This window comes from Podarcis vaucheri (genome assembly GCF_965113315.1).
Source record: "Podarcis vaucheri genome assembly, chromosome: 10".
Taxonomy (NCBI): Eukaryota; Metazoa; Chordata; class Lepidosauria; order Squamata; family Lacertidae; genus Podarcis; species Podarcis vaucheri.
In genome coordinates, this window is record NC_138748.1 from 53,698,849 (window position 1) to 53,721,282 (window position 22,434).

At 43.7% G+C, this 22,434-nt stretch overlaps 1 protein-coding gene across 2 annotated transcripts in view; it reads right to left on the reverse strand.

The window, feature by feature from the left end:
• CHRM2 (cholinergic receptor muscarinic 2) overlaps positions 1–22,434 on the reverse strand; it is a 170,377-nt gene that overhangs the window by 107,176 nt on the left and 40,767 nt on the right. For both annotated transcript variants that reach the window (XM_082240576.1, XM_082240575.1), the window contains exon 3: positions 6,469–6,607. The gene's annotated coding sequence lies outside the window, so the exon portion shown is untranslated. The remainder of the gene's footprint in view (positions 1–6,468; positions 6,608–22,434) is intronic.

Here is a 22,434-nt window from a genome sequence, read left to right on the forward strand (position 1 = left end):
AAGTCTCTCAGCCCCACTCACCTCACAGAGTGTTTGTTGTGGGGGAGGAAGGGAAAGGAGATTGTTAGCCGCTTTGAGACTCCTGAAGGGGAGTGAAAGGCGGGATATCAAATCCAAACTCTTCTTCTTCTTCTTCTTCTGAGCAGGCATGCACAAGTTTACATTATGAGTCTTGAAAATGTGCCCCCTGGGTCTTGCGCTTGTTTGTGTGATTCAGCCTTTGAACCTTCAAAATGGGGCAATATTGATGTACACTGCAATATTGTATTATTCTGAAACCTCTTAGAAGAAGCAACAGTGGACTATATGATTTTGCGCTCACCCATGAAAATGATCCACTAAGACACCCTCCTCCCATCATAGCTTGGACAAGAGATTCTTAAAAGAAAAAAGAAAAAAAAGCCATGAGTATTTTCATTAATCAGACAGAGATATGCCAAGATTCTCAACACACCATTGTTCAGTTTTCAGGTAGACATTTTGAAAACAATCTTTCTGTGCAGCACTTTTCTTTTTTCTTTTTAATTCCCAGAAATGGTACAGCAAATGAAAACTGCAACTTGGGGACATCACACACCCTCTTTTTGTTCTCAGAACAATCAGTTGACAAGCCAAGAAGTCTGGATGTTCAGGAAGGTAAATCGATTTTATCTGATTTCTGTACCAAACACCTGGGCCACAGAGAAAGCTTTGTGTATTTCAACACTTCAAACAACTAAGTTAGGCTGGTAAAAAGCTATAACCGTTGCTTATTTTATTCTAGCAGAGTAGATGTGTTATTCTGCAGCCCTCAGACAATAGAGTCTTACAGCACTTTTTAAAAATACATGAAGTGTCACAGGCAACCATCTACCTTATCAGATCTCAGAAAGCTCATATATCTTAGAACGAATATTGATTTTGAAAATTTGAGTTGAATAATAATGCTGTTCTATATTCTACATTTTATATCTGTAGTAGACATTGATATATATATATATATTAAAAAATAAAACATTCCATCAAATTTATAAATCTTCAAACTAACTACATGGTTCGTTACAAAACATCATTTTTAAAAGACCTCTGAAACAAAACTGATAACACTTTAAGTATTTCAGCTTATGTAAATGTAAGCAAGGATAAAATTAATGATAATGATATAACCAAATACCTTGCATAGGATTAAGCCTATCAAGCATATGAGCTTATTGAAGCCAGGTTTATTATATTCCTCCCCCTTAGGATTAAAAGAAAAGCCTTTTGTTTGACAGAAGAGTGAAAGTGCATACACATTTATTCATGCACCAAAAAGAATGGAAAGCAGAAATTAACACAGCTGTCTTAATGTAAGCCAGGTATGTGGACCAGCGGTGGTGCTTCAGATGTTGCTTGACTACAACTCGTGTCAGACCCAGTTAGCATGGTCAGTGGTCACAGATGAAGAGACATTTGGAGGTCCACAGGTTTCCCCATCCCTGATATAAGCAATAAACGTGTTCCATAGTCTCACATAGGTTGCTTAAAATACGGGCCTGATCTTTACTATGCCTTAAAAGCAGTATTGTGCCACTTCTATCTATCATCTATCAATCTATCATCTATCTATCTATCTATCATCTATCTATCTATTAGTTTTTATATATATTTTACAAACAAAACATAACATCTCCTCTCATCTTATACAACATTTTGGCTATAAGCCTAGGACTTCCATCAACCACGTCTAATGATTTTCAACCTTCATCACTTAGCCTTGCATTTCATTATTTCCACTATTACTTTCAACAGTCCATAACTTAAAATCCATTCTCATAAATTTCCCCTGCAATATTTCATATAGTTCTCCTTACAAAACTTCTTGTAATCCTACAAGCGTAGTCAATTGATTGCAATTGTTTTTCAAGTATTGTGCCACTTTAAATGGTCATGGCTCCCCACAAAAAAATCCTGGGAACTGTCGTTTATTGACAGTACAGTGGTACCTCTAGTTATGAACTTAATTCGTTCCAGAGGTCTGTTCTTAACCTGAAACAGTTTGTAACTAGAGGTGTGCTTTCACTAATGGGGCCTCTTGCTGCCGCTGCACCGCCGGCACATGATTTCCGTTCTCATTCTGGGGCAAAGTTCTCAACTTGAGGTAACTCTTCCAGGTTAGCGGAGTTTGTAAGTCAAGGTACCACTGCACTGAGAGCTGTTTGGAGAACCCCATTCCCCTCACAGAGCTACAATTCCCTGGGAAGAGGGCTTGACTGTTTAACCACTTCAGAGCCCACCTCCAGGCCCCCAGATTCTGGTAAATGGAATAGTTGGCCTTGGAAGGAATCCTATAAGTCCCACCACCCTGAGCAACAAACCTGAGGCCCTCTCCATCACCTTAAAAGTGCCTGTGAGTGATCACCACATCCCTATCTAACTGTCTTACACACACACACACACACACACACTGGCCAACATAAAGCTGTTTAGATGCCCTCAACACAGCACTCACAACCAGGTACAAGCCCCTATTAAGCGACAATGTAGACACCCAGGGAAAAGTCACATTGGTCTGCTTGTCAGGCAAAGTGAAATGAAATCCTACTCATTCCAGTGCAACTGGTTCACCTACAATATTACAGTGGTATCTCGGGTTACATATGCTTCAGGTTACAGATGCTTCAGGTTACAGACTCCGCTAACCCAGAAATAGTACCTGGAAGCCCCATTAGCTAAAGTGGTGCCTCAGGTTAAGAACAGTTTCAGGTTAAGAACGGACCTCCAGAACAAATTAAGTACTTAACCCGAGGTACCACTGTAATCCCTTGTCAGCAGCCTGACATCACAATAACATTAGGCTACTTGGTTTTCCCCACGCAGACAATCACCACACTTTGCATATAATTAAGTACCAAACAAACTAATACATGCAATCATGGGCTGAGTTTGAAGTTTTTCCTGTTGAATTTTTCATTTTCAATAAGAGGTCCAAGTAGTATGAAAATTATGTGCAAACGGATTATGTGAACACCCTCTGTCCTGGACACGACACACTGCAAAGGAGGGGTGGTGTCATGATTTTGTAAGCTCCCAAGTCTCCAGGGAAAGTAATTTAGCCCCTGAGATAGCCCCCAAAGGCTATCAGAGCCACTCCCCAAACCTCCAAATCAAAAGTTCAGGCAGCCTCCCTTTATACAAATTGTGTGAGTCAGCCCACCCATGTGAAGTGGTAACAGCAACACCCACCCACCCACTGTCACATGTGCATGGAGGGCTTACAAAAGCATTCTTCACTGCTAGACCGAAAAGTGATAGAAAGCAAGAGGTGATTGTACATAATGCAGAGTAGCTGAATCCTGTTGGAGCCTAAGAAAATAGGTGGGGTATGCTAAGAACATAATTGGAGCTTGTTGGGTCAGGCCAAAGGCCCACCCAGGCTAGCATTCCTGATGTCACAGTGGCTTGCCTTGCCAGACACATTGAAATACTTAATTGTCACTTGTACAACTTGTATACAGTGAGATTACACAAGCACCCCCCACTCAGCTCTCTTAGTCTTAATTCCCCTCGTTTACTGACGCACACCCACCAAACCCAGAAGCCAGTTGCCCTGTTGTTATCTTTTCATTCAGCCCATGGATAGAAGCTGTTCTTTACCCTATTGGTGCAACTAATCATGCTTCTATATCTTCTGCCTGAGGGCAGGAGATCAAGAAGGTGCCGGCCAGGGTGTGAATCATCCCTGATAATTTTCCTCACCTTCCTGAGGCAACATTCTTCCACAATGTCATCTAGCTGATTCACGGGACAGCCCATAATGTGCCACCCTCTGTAGGCACTTCCTATCAGTTGATGTCAAACCAGCATACAACACCGTGATGCAGTATGATAGGACACTTTCTATTGTGGACCAGTAGAAGGAGATCATCAAATGTTGATTGACATCATTCTTTCACAATACTCTGAGGAGATGGAGATACCGGTAGGAAACCCAACCCCATGGTTTGCTGCTACTGGTATCCAGATGCATTACTGTCTCCAGCCATGGATCAGTTTGCTATGGAAGAATGGAAGAGTATGCGGAAGGAAAGGAGCTCCAAGCCATAAATTAGGTCAAGGAGTCAGCAGCATCGAACCTGTAGGTACACATGCACCCACAAAGGTATTGGCCAGTGCCCACAGCTGTAGTCCCTTCTGCTGCTCCTCTCACTGAAATTAGGCATGCAAGAAGCATTCATTCTTTTGTAGCCAGTAGAAAAGGTTCCGGTGTGTGTTGACTTCGTGTGTGGGTGGGTGTCTGGCAGCCACAGACGTTTCTCCACTTTGCAAATGTGTCTGTATGCTAAGAAAGGTTGGCAACCTCTGAAGTTAACGTTGCATGATCTGGCTGCAAGGATCCATTATTTGTTCAGATCTGGATATAAAATACATTGCTAAATAAATTTTTGGCTACTTTTAAACTCATCCCCCCCCCACCTCCGCTCCTCTGCTGCCAGATTTGTGAGGATAACTCACTGACCCTTGCTAATTGGCTAAAATACATTTTTTACTTAATAGGCTTTCCATAACGCAGGGGCTTTTATTGAGTTTTCTGTTGTTAAATATCCCCTCTTCTCTTTCTATCTTTAGGGAGTGGGAGAAGTATTAGCTTCTGATTTCTGAGTCCATAAAGGAAAGATTAAAGTCCATTGGTGGCTTAGAGGTCAGTCTGGCTGACATACAGATATGGAGATGTTGAGAGTTATTAACTGGATAGTAAACTTAGGACAGGAAATGGGTGAGCTAATCAGATCTCTGCTGTTGACCTCCTTTGTAACTCTGATCAAACTTTGCACTTCTTCAGCATAAAACTTTTAAGGTACTGTAGCAGCGGGAAGTATGAGATAGACAAATTGCTCAGCTTTCAGACTAGGTATAGACATTTATTTGTGTTTACACTGCAGCATGGCATAACATCCTGTCCTGACTGAAACCTTTATCTGGTCTTCCCAAACCTGATTCCCTCAAGATGCTTTGGACTACAACTCCCATCATCCCTGACCATTGGTTATGCTTGGACTGATGGAATTTGTAGTCCAATAATATTTGGAGGGCACCAGCTTGGGGGAAATTGCCTCGATGTGTTAGAAACACTTCATGACGAACAAGTGAGGTATAAAGAATGCATGGTATCCTAGATGTACACACACATTGAGAATGAGCAGGGAATACCTAGGCTGCTTTGTCACTGAATTTTTCAAAGAAGTCGACACAGAAATGGAAGACAAACATGAATGGTTACAGAAGATACCCACCAATATTTTAAGAGAATAAAGCTTAATGAATGGCCAACTTGGCTGAATAGCAAGGGAGTGATCATAACCTTAAACATATTTTTTTTTTTGGGGGGGTGGAGAAATCCCCTGAAACACAGTTATCTTCCTCAATTTACATTTGCAATTTAACCAAGATACTCTACCAGAAGAAAGCTAACCAATTGGTCTGGACTTAGACCCACAAGGCCTATGCTTGGGATGTTACGTAGAGCGCCACCACCGAGCTCTGGCTAAAGAAGGGTACTACAGAGTAACCAGCCCAGCAATAAAGAAAGTCTCTTGAACATCAATAGGCCAGAGTAGATTAATTGTAAGTTAAAGCCGATCCACAGCAAAACTTCTGGGTTACAGCTGCTGTCTTAATCTGAACAACAAGGTGACTCTGCTACTGTTCCCCATCTCACCTTCTTTCAGCCTAACTACACCAAGTCCTGTCTTGTTCTTGCACTTCCAGAATGATGGACTAGATGAGTCTTGCGGTCCCTTCCAACGCTATGTTGGAATTCTATGTTCTCAGACACATGGATTTTGAGAAAGGAACAGGTTTGAAGCACTAGCTCAGAGAGGGGAAAGAGCCATGCTTGGAGTGGGAGAACTGATGCATTGAAAAGAGATGAGGAAGTGGGGTTTCCCCACAAGGGCCAAATCTATGTTGTCCAGTACAGGAAGTTAGCTAAATCATTAGGTGATTCTTTAAAAATGTAATCTCTTAATATTGCAGCACAGCAATGCCACTTTGCAGCAGTGCTCAGTGGGAGGAAGAAAGCTCATTAATTAGCAAAACAACCAAAAACAAATATATGGGGCAACCCGTGAAGGGGGGTGGAAAATGAGCCATCAAAATAAGTAATTGATTTTTGCCTTATTTACTCTCATCACCTTCCACTGCTACTTAATCATCCATTCTCCTTCCTTCCTTCCTTGGCTATGGGAAAGAAATGTGACATAACGAGAGAAAATGCTGTCTCCGAGACTGCTGCAGCAAGATGTTCTTTTAAAAGCCAGGAACGCACTCCTGGGATATCCCAGTTACATTTTCTGCCACCTTGTATTAACCCCTCCCCCATAACAACGCACCAAGCCAGCCAGCCCTCAAAGAAGGGCAGCAAGAATTCAAGCGAATGGGGAAGCGTTTCATCTTTATTCATCCCGCTTGCCTAGTTAGAATCAAAGAAGAGCTGAAACCTTCCTTTACCTTTGGAGACTTGGGTTCAGTGTTCAGTGCTCTAGCCGCTTGTCAGGCGTATCATTGGCCTCTTCTAAGCCAACCGGAGGCATGAAGGGAATGCTGTTCTCCTGCAATGCTGCGTCGCCTGTTCTCCTGATGCCATCACCTGTAGCAAAGGTGGGAAATGTAGAATCTAAGATTCCCTCCAGATGGATTATGTTTGTGTGTGCGTATTCTGCAACATGCCATTGATGCAATAATTTGAGGCTTTTTAGTTTAGAGAAAAGGCAAGGAAGAGATGGATGACATAGTAGAAGTTTATTAAATAACAGTGGTGCCTCGCAAGACGAAATTAATCCATTCCGCGAGTCTCTTCGTCTTGCGTTTTTTTTGTCTTGCGAAGCACGGCTATTAGCGGCTTAGCGGCTTAGCGGCTATTAGTGGCTTAGCGGCTATTAACGGCTTAGCGGCTTAGCGGCTATTAACGGCTTAGCGGCTTTAAGAAAAAGGAAAGAAACTCGCAAGACGTTTCGTCTTGCAAAGCAAGCCCATAGGGAAATTCGTCTTGCGGAATGACTCAAAAAATGGAAAACTCTTTTGCCTTGCGCGTTTTTCGTCTTGCGAGGCATTTGTCTTGTGGGGTACCACTGTATGTGTGGCATGGAAGAAGTGGGCAGATATTTTTCCCCTCCCTCTCTCATTAGACAAGAATTTGGGGACATCCAATGAAGCCAAATAGATGAAGATTCAGGACAGACAAAATAAAATACTTCTTCACACAGTGCATAGCCGAACAATGGAACTTGCTCTCAGAAGAGGCAGTGATGGCCACCATCGTCGATTTCCTGTTAGGCCCATTATCAGTGAGGACAGAGTTGGAGGTTTTTAAGCAAAGGTTGCATGGCCACCTGTCATAGAATCATAGAACTGCAAAGGACTAAATGATCCACAAAGGTAATTTAGTCCAACCCCCTGCAGAATAGGAACCTTTTTGCCCAATGCCGAGCTCAAATCCACGACGCTGAGATTAAGGACTCAGCTATACAGCTGCAAATAAAATATTCTAAATGTGTTGAAAAGTGCAATATGAAAACGTGACACTAGATGGCAAGAGTGAGCTATGCAATAATCAATGTATCTTTCAAAACTTTTTAAAAATATATATTTTCATAGCGCTTTTTATATATGTGTACATTCCACCTAAGAGGCTCATGCTCTATGGACTGAACTATCCAGCTGTTCATGGATGCTTCAATTGAGATTCCTGCCTGAACATGGACTAGACCACCCCTGGGGTCCCTTCCAACTCTACAATTCTATGATTATGTGAAAATCAGGACAATGCACACATACATTTGTCATATAAAAATTACAGAGATTCAACAGGTAGCTATGGTTCATGCACCAACTGGGAATGTCCATTCCACAACTCTTGCCTCTCTGTCTGACCCATAGGGCTCTCCCCTCACCCTACCCACAGACCCTCTGCCCAGGTGCCCCTTGGCAGCACCTCAGAGAGTTTTTGCCTGGCTGGAATATGTTAGTGAACTCTGTTAATGCCTCTTGCTCACCTGGACGAAAGATAAAGAGGGAAGAGTGTAGAAACTAGCATACCGTGCAAAGGTTACATCTACATATGTTGATCTGCCCACTTTTGCCTCTGATTCCACTCACCACTGGCATGTGGCCCCCAGAAAGTTGCCCAGGAGGAACTCTGGCCCTTCAGCTGGCAAAGGTTACCAAACCCGGCAAAAGAATGCTCGACAAGTTTCCCAATTAAAATATTTCACATTCACCGAGAATAACTATTATATCATTTTTACAAGCCAGTGACATGACTTTTTGGCTGCACTGCTGTTCGCTTTTGTTCATTCCAGTGCTGTATGAATCATACCCAAGTTATGGTAAAACAAGGTCTTGTTCCTTCCCCCCCCCCCCAAGGAGGAAGATGTTAACCTTTGCCAGCCGCTGAAGTGCAGTCCCGTAAGTTATACATCCATTCGTCTCCACAGGGCGATTTGAAAAATCACACCATTTTTCACTCCTGGGTTCAGCTCTTCAATTTGCTCAAGATGGAAAACGGAGAAACTTGTTTTAGGAAATAATGAATAAATCACACAGCTCAACTTTTCGTCCCCTCTCCAACGCTCCATTTCAGCTTCTCAATATAGTTTTGAGAAAACTGCCAAGACCTTCCAAAAGAACAGTTTGTTTCTATCCTACTTCGCAATGGCCTGTGATGGCATTTTTGCCGACCTTCTGGGAAATCTCTGACTTGTCCGTGAAACCCACCCAAACCATGACAAGTGGGGATATTATATTGACCTAAGCATGGTGGCCCTGATCCTAAACCATATTCCACATTTTGAAGATGAAACAGAGCTAACCCCTCCCCCCCCAAAAAAAAAGGGAGAGATGTGCAAAGTCTCAGCAGTTTTATTTGGAAGCAGCTCAGGAATATTTTTACATTAAAAAATAAAAATAAACCTCCTATTGTCAAACAAGCTCTGATTCCCAACCCCCAATAATTTTAAATTAATTCCTAAATTGCCCATCAACAATATAGTGGTAACTGTTAGGGCCAACTGAACATTGAGCAGGGGTGGTTCCCATTGTGGTGTAGCACTTAGAGCATTGGACTAGGATCTGGGAACCCAGGGTTTGAATCCCTATTCAGCCAGGATGCTCACATGGTGATCTTGCTGTCTCTTAGCCTAACAGGGTTCTTATAAAGATAAAATGGTAGGGGAGGGGGAAGAACTCTGTATTCCACCCTGAGCTTCTTGGAAGAAAGGTGTGGTAGAAAAGTAATAAATAGAGACTGCTCTGTGAAGAAATAACTTAAGTCAACATGATTCTCCCATTCTGCAAAGTGCACTGCCCCACTATAAATACCGGCAAATAAACAGCATAATACAGACCGTCTATACAAATTGTATATATTGGCTTTGGCATCCCCCCACCCCATTTTTTAATTATGCAACGTTAATTCAGGGCTTCAGGCGCTGAGTTACATGGCCTTCGATCCAAAGGTGAGAACAAAAAGCTGAGCAACTGCCAAAAAGCAAAGAAATGACACCGAGAAACTGTTCCAGAGGAACACATGGTCTCTCCCACACAAATGTGATTGCTGGGCGTACACATTCCCACAATCTGCATGAAGGGGTGACACATGGCAGCAGAAGAAAAGACATTTGTTGACTCAAACACGCAGCATAAACAGGCAGGGGGACAAGGAGGAGAAGGGATTAAATCTCCCAAGGTGAATTGCAACCTTCTAATCTGCATGTTGCTGTTGAACCAATGAAGAGACTTTCCAGACGGTTGCCTCTAATGCAGCAGTTCTCAGATGTTGGATTACAACTCCCATCATCCTTGAACTCTGGCCTTGCTAGCTAGGTGTGATGGGAGTTGTAGTCCAACAACATCTGGGGACCCACAGGTTGAGAACCGCTGCTCTAGAGCAATAGAAAACAAATTCGCTTCATCACCTCTGATGATTAAATGGGATTCAAGGCATACCACCTGATTCTGTGTAGCAAACCTTAGAAATTTGTACTTCCCCACATTTTGAGATGCAGTTCTCAACCCCCTAGAAATGCATTAAACTGTGTATAGTAGTGGGAAAGGTGCATAAAAACACATTAAAAAGAGAAATTTTTTTAAAGTACTTAATTCGTTCCAGAGGTCCGTACTTAACCTGAAACTGTTCTTAACCTGAAGCACCACTTTAGCTAATGGGGTCTCCCGCTGCTGCCGCGCCACCGGAGCACGATTTCTGTTCTCATCCTGAAGCAAAGTTCTTAACCTGGAGCACTATTTCTGGGTTAGCAAAGTCTGTAACCTGAAGCGTATGTAACCTGAAGCGTCTGTAACCCGAGGTACCACTGTATATAAAAATCTGAAGCTGCATTTCGCACCACATCCTCTTCCTGCAAGTATCCTCCTGTTGTGTTCATTTGGCAGCGGTTGCCCTGATCTCTTGACCTGCCAACTGTTAGCAAGAAAATTGAGCATTGGCAACAAAAATGTGTCCTTACTTCTTCTGACAATGTCCCCATCATGCCGTGAACCTTTTTCTTTCCTATTATTTTATCTGAAAGGCTGTGCTTTCCCCTCTGTGATTGTGCAATGCACACCTCTTCTGGACATTTATGGGGTATTTTTTTGGGGGGGGGGAAGCTTCATCAATTTCACAAAGCTTCATCAGCTTCACAAAATCTGCTTTCTCTTAGCAACTCTGCCACCACCAGCTGCCTGTAGGTCTCCTACACAAGAAGCTGCCTGCCTTCTGCTGAGTCAGAACATTGGTCTGTCTAGCTCAGTATCGTCTCCTTGTCTATTCTGACTGGCACCAGGTTTCTAAGGTCCAAGCCCTGCCATGTTGTTCCAATAATAGGGATAGGTGAATTTCACCCTCCCTTTCTCATTTCCCTAGTCTTAAGTTCAGTTCACCAAATTCAGCAGCATTTCAGTTCAATTTTTGCCTAATATTCATCATTTGCTATGCAGTTTTCACTAATCTGCACCTCTTTGCAAACCTGTTTTCCTTGCTGTGGTGCACATTTGCATGTTACTTTCATGCATGCATGAATTCTAATAAACGCTTCAAAGAATGGCTACATCTTCACGCTCATTACTTGGCTGGACTACTGCATTGCAATAATTCACAGGAACGAACATTGCAAAGAATGACTCTGTTTTGGTTCCTGTATTTTATTTTATTTTTGTAAAGTGTGAATTAGGAAGATTGCAAACTCAATGCAAACTTGGTCAAATTCAAGGGTTAGGATACAAGACCTGATTCATGTGGAGCCTACATATGAGATGCAGACCATCTTGCTACCTTAAAGAAATCAAATTTTCCTTGCTGGGAACATAGGAAACTGGCTTACACTGAATCAGACCAAATGGTCCATCTAGCTCATCTAACTTACACTGACTGACAGAGACTCTCCAGCATTTCAGGCAAGTTTTCCCTCAGTCCTACCTGGAGTTTCCAAAGATTGAATTGACATACAAAGCAGATGCTCTACTGCTGAGCTTTTGCTTGAGACTCCCAACCCAACACCCACACAGTACCACTTCTCTCTTCCTCCCAAACCCTCCTGAAAATCCATTTTTTTCCCCTGTGAAACCTTTGGCCAAAGGCCAGAACTAAAGCTGATGGATGGAAATGGTAAGAAAACAGATTCCATTTAAACATTAGGAGAACTTCCTTTTGGTCAGAGCTGTTTGACAACGGCCAACTGCCTCGTAGTGATTGTGTGTGTGCAGAGCCATCTTAAGTATATCTGGTGCCATGGTGCAAAGATCCCTCCGGTGCCCCCCCCTTCCCAGAGTTTTGGACCTTTTTTTTAGGGCTGGAGGAGGCGGGCAGCCAAGTTCTGGAGGGCATCAGACGAGAGTCCTGGGAACACCGAATGAGTGTGCTGAGTGAGTGAGGGTGCATGCGTCGCTCCCGCTGAGAGTTGGCTTGGTTTTTTCCCTTTTAGCCTTCTGGCATCCCACAGAATTTGGCGTCTGCAGGCTAAAAGGGAAAAAAACGAGCTGGCGCTCGGCGGGAGCAGTGCACACACCCTCTCTCAATCAACGTACTCGTTCGGTGTTCCCCGGTCTCTTGCCTGGTGCCCTCCAGAACTTGGCGCCATGGCGCCCCGTGCCACTAGTCTCTATGGGTAAGATGGCCTTGTCTGTCTGTCTGTGTGTGTGTGTGTGTGTGTGTGTGTTGAACACAGAAGCTGCCTTATCCCAAGTCAGACAACTGGTCCATTTAGCTCAGTATTGTCTACACTGAGTGTAGTTCTCTGGGATTTCCAACAGGACTCTCCCCAATCCTAACTAGAGATGTAAGGGATTGGACACAACTTCTTGTACAGGTTTCTTTCAAAAACAGATGAATATGGAAATGAGACAGAACAGGCTTAGGCACAAACACATGACATCAACCAGAGACCGATGGTTCTATTAATTAACTCCATGAGAAATGTCCTTTCTGTTTTCAAAAGAGGTGATTTTCAAAAGAGGTCTATTCTGTTTTTCTCCTGGTTGCTTCAATATGACATCGCCACCTCTTGCTGCATGTTGATGGATTTGAGGTCACAGGGCAGATAAAACATTTGGACATTCTTTTTGAAGGAGCTTTCTTCTCTCATGTTATGACTTCTCTGCTAGAGTCCTCCCAGTTCCCTCCCAGTGGATGAGCCTTGGCAAATTACGTTTGTTTTAATGAGAACTGAATGGAGAGCCCTTCCAGTCCTCTCTCTCCCTAATGACAGCTAAACAGGTCAGTTATCATTAATGTCAGAAGCAGACTGGACACTCAGCTCTGGTGTTACCTATAAGCTTCTCCTCTCTGCTTCCTTGTTCCCATGCGAAAAGAAGAGAAAAGGACTTCTAAGTGTTTGTGAAGATAGGGAGGATGATCACAAGTGAGGTGCCCGGTTTATTTTCTTGCCACAGAGGCTCAAGTGCCGGCCCTCAGCTGACAGTGTCAGGTTAAATATAGCGCACAGATTGACTTCGGCCTCCCCTTTAATGTCACTCTTGACAGCTTTTGCCAGCTCTGAATGCATCATTAAAGCCATAAAAGCGGACATACTGGTAGCAAAGCATGCCGCTAGGACAGAGACGGAGAATTGCCAGGCAATGAGTAAGGGAAGTAGGGGAGCAAAAAAATCTCAGACCCCCTTTTTTGCATCCCCACCCCCAAATACTTCTCCCCCAGCCCCGTTTGATTGGCGTATAGGCTAGCGATGTCACCAAATGCTGTCTTTCCTGGCTCAGAAACAAGGTGTCTCGGTGGCTCCAGAAGGCTTGCCCTAAATAAAAGGCAACCATCACAACCCTGAAAGTTATTCTCTGGCTTAGATTTCAACCCAACCCAAAGAAGACGTCATTTCCTCCCCAGTGGAGGCTGGCCCAATATGGCAGATATGACACTGCCCCAGCAACCTCTGTCTTCCCTCACCAAGCCCCCAATTGCCTGCCTTTTTATTTACCTAAAATTATAGGGAGAGGCACTGCCTGCTAATTTCTTCCTCCATAGTTTCAGGATTGGCCTTTGTAGAGGAGGAAGGTGGGAACAAAACTAGAATCAGCTGACACTACCTGTCATTAGCTGTACCTCTGCTTGTCATTGGCTCTGGCTCCACTTTGATTCACTCCAGCTCCACCTGCTATTAGATTCTATTGGCTCCACCTCTACCTGCTGTTACCCCTACTTACTGCTGACTTCCCTACCTTCCAGTCCATCATTCCCAATAAGCACCGGCCACTACTGGTTCTCCCTCCAGTCTGCCTCCAAACCTTTCCCACCCCATCTCAATTACTTTCCTTGGTGCTGGAGAAGTAACAGGATGGTGGGGGGAGAGAAGAGATGCTTCTCTTTCCTCTCATCTCAGGCTTTTGTTTGAATTAAGAATCTCAAGGACTATATGACGCAGTGTGAGAGAGAGCCCTTGAAGGCAGATGGGTGAGAGGGAGAGGAGACAGAGGTTCGGAAACTTGGTAGAGGGAAGGATTAGACACTGCTGCATCCCCAATATCCATCATCTGACATGCAATTGAGTCTTATGCAGCTTTGAATTGGGCTCTGTCTGTTTTGGTGGGAAGCAGTACAGGTTTCCAAGCATGACTGGTAAACAAGACAAGACAGGGCTTCCACTCTATGATAAAACCCTTTTGAATTCTGCACCCTAAATTATAAACCAAGACAAGAATGCTTCTTCAGCCTGATCAATTGTACACATAGAACCCATGTGCAAATACCCTCTTAAAGGTAAAGGTTAAGGGACCCCTGATCATTAGGTCCAGTTGTGGGTGACTCTTGGGTTGCAGTGCTCATCTTGCTTTACAGGCTGAGGGAGCCGGGGTACAGCTTCCGGGTCATGTGGCCAGCATGACTAAGCCGCTTCTGGCGAACCAGAGCAGCACACGGAAACACCGTTTACCTTCCCGCCGGAGCAGTACCTATTTATCTACTTGCACTTTGATGTGCTTTCAAACTGCTAGGTGGGCAGGAGAAGGGACCGAGCAATGGGAGCTCACCCCGTTGTGGGGATTCGAACTGCCGACCTTCTGATCGGCAAGTCCTAGGCTCTGTGGTTTAACCTACAGTGCCACTCACGTCCCTAAATATTCTCTTAGCTGTGCATTATTAATTCTCCTTCTAGCTACAGCAAAGGGCAAGTAGATATGGAGAGATTCTCTCTCTCTCTCTCTCTCTCTCTCTCTCTCTCTCTCTCTCTCTGACACACACACACACACAGAGAGAGAGAGAGAGAGAGAGAGAGAGAGAGAGAGAGAGGGGTCCACTAAGCTCAGACTCCCCCAGCTTTGGAAATTTCACCCGACATTATCTACATAGATTCAAGCAAATGTTTGCAACCATAAGCAATAGAAATTTTGTGGTGGTTGTTTTAAACACCTCTGGGAGTCTCATAACACAAGATGAAGCCCTACAGAATCAGACCAAAGATCTAGCTAGCCCAACACTCTAGTTTCTAGGCAATGAAGGCATGAGCTCTGTTGTGCACCCACCACCTCACACATTATATACTGCCTCTGAATATGGAGGTTCCATTTAGCTGTCAGGGCAAAAATAGTCATGTCAAGGATGCTCAAGTCTTTTGGAGGTCTAGTCACAGAATTACAAAGTTATTCGACCTCCAGTTTAACAGGCTGTAAAGCAAATTGCCATATGCCTTGCCTTCTCCCAAGGACATTAAGAAAGCACAGGATATAATCATTATTCTTATTAACTCTGAAACCTTGGATGAAAAGTAGATGCTTGGAAAGGATGCTTGCAGTCATCATTGGGGGGGGGGACATACTTCTAGTTCCCTGGTACCCAGTGAGAAGCATGATATGTCAAGTACCTTGTGCTCACGGAAAGCAAACATAAGTCTAATAAATGGGAGCTGGTGATTTCTACTCTATATTTAAGTTCACAGAGCCAGAGAAGATGTCAAAGCAGAATAAGAGACTCAGGTTGTTCATGTGGCTGCTTTTGAGGAAGGGGAGTTCAACAACATACACACAGAGTTACAATTCTTGCAGCTAAGGGTGAATGTGCATCTTGGAGGGTGATCGCGAGCCTATCAAATGATGTAAACTGTTCTACAATTCATTCATTATTATCTCACCCACATCTCTCTAAGAGGGTGAAAGAGAGGGTCAGTTCTGGAGGTCAGATAGGTGTGAAGGAATCTGTCCATTTCAGGTTTTCATTTTCCCAACCTTAGGTTCAGCGCCAGGTGTCTCTGCTTCAGTTTGTTATTTCCTTTCTCTTTCAAAAGCCTGCCCCAAAATTCATACGCACTGGGGCCAGCCATACTCTCTCATCAGCCTACCTTACCTCACAGGGTTGTTCTAAGGTTAAACTGGTGGGGGGAGATGGAGTGGATAATCAGGATCAAATGTGGATCTGTGATAAATTAAGCTGGTATGATGTGCTTGGCCTTGGGCAATGCCTAAGGCAACTGCCCAGGTTCCTACGTTGACATCACCTCAACATACTGCGTAACATTGGTACTTCCAGGACAATTGAGACCATAAATATGTTGCTGCATTTCTTCATTTTATTTTATTTTATTTTATTATTTTTTATAAGAAGGATATTGACAAGCTGGAACTAGTGCAGAGGAGGGCAACCAAGATGATCAAGGGTCTGGAAACTGAGCTTTACGACGAAGCCTTGAAGGAACTGGGTATGTTTAGCCTGGAAAAGAGGAGACTGAGAGGAGATATGATAGCCATCTTCAAATATCTTAAGGGCTATCACATGGAAGAGGGGGCATGCTTGATTTATCCTGCTCTTGAGGGTAGGACTTGAGGCAGTGGCTTCAAGTTGCAAGAAAGGAGATTCCAACTTAACATTTGGGGGGGGGGACTTTCTGACAATAAGAGCTGTTTGGCAGTGGAACAGACTCCCACGAGAGGTGGTGAAGAAGAGTTTGGATTTGATATCCCGCTTTATCACTACCCGAAAGGAGTCTCAAAGCGGCTAACATTCTCCTTTCCCTTCCTCCCCCACAACAAACACTCTGTGAGGTGAGTGGGGCTGAGAGACTTCAGAGAAGTGTGACTAGCCCAAGGTCACCCAGCAGCTGCATGGGGAGGAGCGGAGATGCGAACCCAGTTCACCAGATTATGAATCTTAACCACTACACCACACTGGCTCTCCTTCCTTGGAGGTTTTTGCTATCTGTCATGGATGTTTTAGCTGAGATTCCTGCATTGCAGGGGGCTGGACTAGATGACCCTTGGGTCCCTTCCAACTCTAAGATTCAATGATTCTATTATTTATATCCCGCCTTTCCCTCCAGCCTGGAACTCAAAGCATATTGCACCAATTAAAGCATGGCAGATAACATACAAAAAGCTGATAGCATACAGAAGGTCATCATTAAAAAGCAAATAGAATTAAAACAATATAACAAAGAAATGCATCAAAATACAGATAATAAAAGCAGCACAGCACTATACTTTCCTTTTTTTAAAAAAGGCCTGTCAGAAAAGAACATTCTTCACCCGCCAGTGGAAGGACAAGGAAGCAGCCCATCTAGGAAGAGAGTACCAAAGTCTAGGGGCAGCCACCAAGAAGACCCTCTCCTGCTTCCCCACCAAGAGTGGTCACACAGAGAGAAAGGCCTTCCCTGAAGATCCCAGAGCCTGGGCATGTTTGTATGGGATAATATGGTCTTTCAGATAGCCTGGGCCTAAGCTGTATAGGGTTAATCAGTCGTAGTAATAATGCATGAAAGGAAGGAAGGGAAATAATGAAATAAAAATAAATGAGCATGCTCATAGGAGGTAAAGAAACAGAAAGAAAACTAAGGATTATTTGCATCTTGGCACAGAGCAGAGGATGTGGAAGGGCTATCTATACCCTTCCGCCTTCTTTTAAAAATACCCTCACTGATAGCTGTTGAGGTGTCCAAGAGGAGGTGATGGAAAAATCTGGGAAACTAAACAAGCAACCATGTCACAAGTCCTAGATGGGACAGCCAAGAATGCCAAAGGAATTCAGAAATGAAGTGGCCAAGCCTGATAAGAAAGCTGTGCTGTCTAGATCATTTGGAACAGACTCGGATGGCAGAGACCGGGTAGTTTTCAAAAAAAGAAAAGAAAAGGCCATCAGCTGTTTAGCATGAGGAATTGCCAGGCAGGACCTGCATCAAAATGTAAAGGAAACTGCCTTATACAAAGCCAGATCAATTGGTCCATCTAGGTCAGTAGAGCCCCCACTGACCGGCAGCAACTGTCCAGGATTCAGGGCAGGAGACTTTTTTCCAGCCCTATCTGGAGATGCTTAGGTTTGAACCCGGGACCTTCTGCATGCAAAGCAGCTGTTCTACCACTGAGGTATGCTCTGGTTCACGGGTTCAACCAGCCACACATTCTTTCAGGAGACCAAAATGGGATTTTTGTTGTTGTTCTGCGATTGTTGAGCTTCCCCAAGCCAGCTTATACCTTCTGCTTGTGCATCAATAGTGTCATTTCAGCTACATAAAGTTCAGCAAACAGAGCTCATAGTATACAGGATATCATTGTTGAAGACCTGCCTACCTAAAGTGGCTGATATAGCGAAGAATGCGAGAAGAGTCAATTTAATGTGTTTATTCATTGCACTGGTACACTGTCATTTCTAAAGGTGCTTATGGAATTCTCACTTTCCAAATATCTCTCCGACTTTGGGGCTTTGATTTACCTGAACTTGGTGTAAAATATGCAGCGCTCAAATTACTGATGAGTCAGAGGGAGATGCCTCCTGCACTTATTGTGGTGGTCCTCATACTGGTTTATTTAGAAGGTATGATTTGACTGAATTGGGTGGGCAAGCAGAAGGCGAGGTTAGTGAGTTTCATTAAGTGGTCCCTACCTCTGCCCCAATAACTGGAGACTTTACAGCGCAATCTTAACTATGTCTACTTAAATCCTGTTAAATGTAATGGAGCTTCCTCTCAAGGTTTAGGATAACAGCCTTAAACCACCATTTGAGCAGTTGTTGTCCCATAATTAGGTTCTGAAGTAGGAAGGATCTCAACCAGGAACTTTTCAAGCATCCTCTTCTGTCAGGAGTAAGGGCACCTCTGGCCTTCTAGATCAGGCATAGGCAAACTCCGGCCCTCCAGATGTTTGGGACTAAAATTCCCATCATCCCTGACCACTGGACCTGTTAGCTAGGGATGATGGGAATTTTAGTCCCAAACATCTGGAGGGCTGGAGTTTCCCTATGTGTGTTCTAGATGTTGTTGGGCTCCAGTTCCCCTCAACCCCAGGCAGCATGGAAAATGCTGAGGGAAGGTGCTGACCTGGCTGGAAATTGACATTTCCAGGTACCCCAACTTCTTGCCTCTCCCAGAACACCCCTCATGATGCTGCTTTCCTAGTTTTTTTATTTCTTTGTTTGGCGTGTGTATCTTGCCTACATTTTGGATTTTTAAAAAGTGTTGTCTTTCGCTTGCTTATTTTCATTTGGAGGGATTGTCCAATCTTTTTGGGGGGGCAGCTTTTGGAGACTGTTTACATATTTAGTCTTTGATTGGGGGTGTTTTGCCAATGGGGGGAGCATTGCCTAATTTTGTCCATTCTTCACTTTTTTTAGGGGGGTTGGTGTTATGTCTATTGTTTTAGGGGGGCACTATGAGGATCATCAGGTTTTCTTGTGTGAGATGGATATCCTGTGGTCCCTACGGGGATTTCTCAAATTCCCAAATGCACCTCTGGGCCAAAAAAGCTGGGGACCACATGGTCACATTATCGGGGGGATTCAAGAATACGTGACAAAAAAGATTAAAGGCACTGAGGGTATGTGGAGGGGAGAGAGAATGCACCCTCATAGAAATAAAATGTGAGCAGACTTGTGGGTTGCAGAATCTCCAATAAAGCAATACAAGGGATGTCAATTTTAATTCTCTCGGTTTCTTATTTTCCCAGCCTTGAGATTCAGCGGGTTTTACTCCTAGGCGAGTGACGTTGGCATTGCAGCCTTATCTATTTATTTCAATCATGTATCTTCTACCCATCTGCCGAAAGGCACACAGCCCAATATAACCGCATAAAATTTTAAACGCACAATAAAAAAAAAAACAATTAACAACATTAGAGGACATTACAGCAACACCAACAAAAGGGGGAGAAGATAATTGTTATCACAATGGGGGAAGCAATAAAACTTGCAATATGGGAAGGACAAAGATATTAAAGCAGGAGAACTAATTAAAAGTCTGGGTAAATAAAAGTTGTACACTTCATTTGAAAAGTCTGCAAGGATGGGTTTAGATTGGCTCTTCAGGGATCACCTTTCCGATACCAGAAAGGGTGTCATCTCAGTTTTCAGCATGGTGACAAGAATTTTGACAAGAGTTAAAGCCACCTTGGAGTGTTTGTGTGGTGCCTTAGGAGCTAACTTCTTCTAGTTATGTTGAATTACAACTATTATTTATTTATTGCCCACCCTTAACCTTAAGCTCCCAGGGACAACAAAGCAAAACTGAAATATTAATTGAGGCAACATTATAAAAAGACACACTTCAATGGAATTAGTGACTTTGGGATGCAAACTACTACAGAGGTCTACTTAATTGTTTGCAACATTAGACGTTCAGCCCGTAGAAGCAGTGAACAGGTGAGAGTCATAATAGCTCCCAGGAAATAATCATGGTCTGGGATAGAACAAAATAACAGCACTGACTCCAGCCTCCTGAAGTAAGGAGTCTCTCAAATTTCAACAGATATGAGCAGCCCCTCAATGCAGTCTTGCCATGAAACTTCTGGACTGCACTATGTGCTGTGAGACAGCTTTGCACAATGATGCTCCCCTGCATCTGCAGACAGCCATCTCACTACCGACATGATGCCATGGACCAGCTTATGATGCCATTCAAGCACAAAACAACCCCTCTGCAGCACCACAAATCCAATCAATGGTGTAACATTGGAAAATGTTGATCACTTCTCCTACCTGGGCAGTTATCTCTCCACTAGGGCTGACAGTGATGCCAAACTCCAGCATCACCTGTGCTCTGCGAGTGCAGCTTTCTCCTGGTTCAAGTGCAGAGTGTTTGAGGACCAGGACATTCGCAGGGAAACCTAAAGGTATCATGGGTTTTGAAGAGGCTCAAACTCAAGATGAAAGGGAGAAACGAGCTAAGAGGAAAACACATTTGGCAAATCCACACAGTGATCAACTCCCACCCAGAAACCTATGTCCCCACTGTGGAAAGATGTGCGGATCCAGAATTAGCCTCCACAATCACTCACAGTCTCACTTTTAAAACTGTGTTTATGGAAGACAATCTTATTCATCTATGAGTGATCACCAAAGAAGAAGATGCCATTCCAAGTCACAGCTGATGCATCCCAAAATCAGGATAAGTGTGTGAATGGGCAGCACCCTTCCTAGGAGGAGGGGTCGGGGGCAAATCACAGTGTGTGGGTCTCCCATTGCCTTGATGTTTCCCCGATTTTCCTCCTCCTCTTTGTGGTGATGGTGGTGACAGTGGTTTACTTTCTGTTGTTGCTTTGCCGTCATTTTAGTGGCGGCAGCCTGTATCTCCTTCCCCTCTCTGTGATACTGGCAGTGTGAAGCCCTCGGATTTCTCCTCCCTCCTTGACATTTTCTAGGAAGGGAGGAGGTTGGGATCCTGCTTTCAAGGTCGATGGGAAATGCTGTTTATGGCTGCTTATGGCTGTCATTGCCAGACATGGTGGCCCCCAAAATATGGAGGCCAGGGTTATCAGAGCTATTTCATTCCCCCACCCCTATGTTTTGGTGATTCAGACTTTAATAGATTGGCCCTTAAGACCTGTCAAAACCAATGAATAACAAAGAAGAAGGAAGAACTAATATTTCATGCTAGCTAACAATGGTGGGAAAACTTGAGATTCAGGAAGCATACCAATATATTGACTTTTTTTTTAATACTCCGAAGGTCTTGTAATTAAAATGAGTTATTGTGCTGCAAATAACACAGCAATAAACTTGTTCTGTGGGATTCTTTAAATGTTTTACACTGTCCTTTTACACGTTTCGAGGTCCTAAGAACGACTAATCCTGCTGTTGCCTAACCCAGTTGTGAATAGAAGCAGAATGATCCTGCACTGGCTCCAATTGTGAAGCAACCAGCCAGCCATTTTTGGAATCTCTTTTATGTTTGTTCCCATGGTAGGGTCTCACCCTTTGAACGCCTTGCAGAATTAGTAAAGAGCTCAGGTGATTCCTAGTTCTCTCAGACATGACCGGGAGGTAGTAAAGAGAGGCAGACATTAACCAACACACTTCTCATTACTCAGTTCTGCTACCCAATTCATTTTGCTTCAGCCAACGTATTCTTCTGTAGCAAGAGGGTCAGAGGCCTCAAGTCCACCAGGTAAATACAGCCATCCAGACACCTCTCTCTCTGCCTCTGGCCCTCAGAAATCTCCTCAGGCCACACCCTTTTCTAAGTCACACCTAAGAATGTAAGAATAGCATCTGTTAGCTCAGTTGGATAGAGTGTGGTACTGATAATGCTGTTATAAGAATTCTAAGGTCTCAAGTATAAATTAAATGTTCATAAATGTACAAGGCAAACACATACATAAGTATATAAGCCACATGTCTGAAATAGTACAGGAGAGCAATCCTGAAGCCATTTTGACTCTCCCAAATTGACCTCAATATATTTCTCTGAAAGGAGGGAGGAAATGGGGAAAGCCTTCCCTTTGTCTTTTTGCTTACAAATCCTGTCTTAAGGGCATATTTGTGTATGAATAGGGTGAGCCTGTGACCTGCATTCAGGAACTAAAGTATTAACCAACACAAAAGAATGGCCAGGCTGCCCAGGTAATGCAATCAGTGACCATTATCAGGTATCCTGGCAAACAGGATTTCTGCTGTAGACTGCCTCCTCTAATGTAGACCACATCCTTCTGTGATGTATGTATGATTTTTTTTTGGGGGGGAGTATAATATATGTGTGTGTGTGTGTGTGTGTGTGTGTGTGT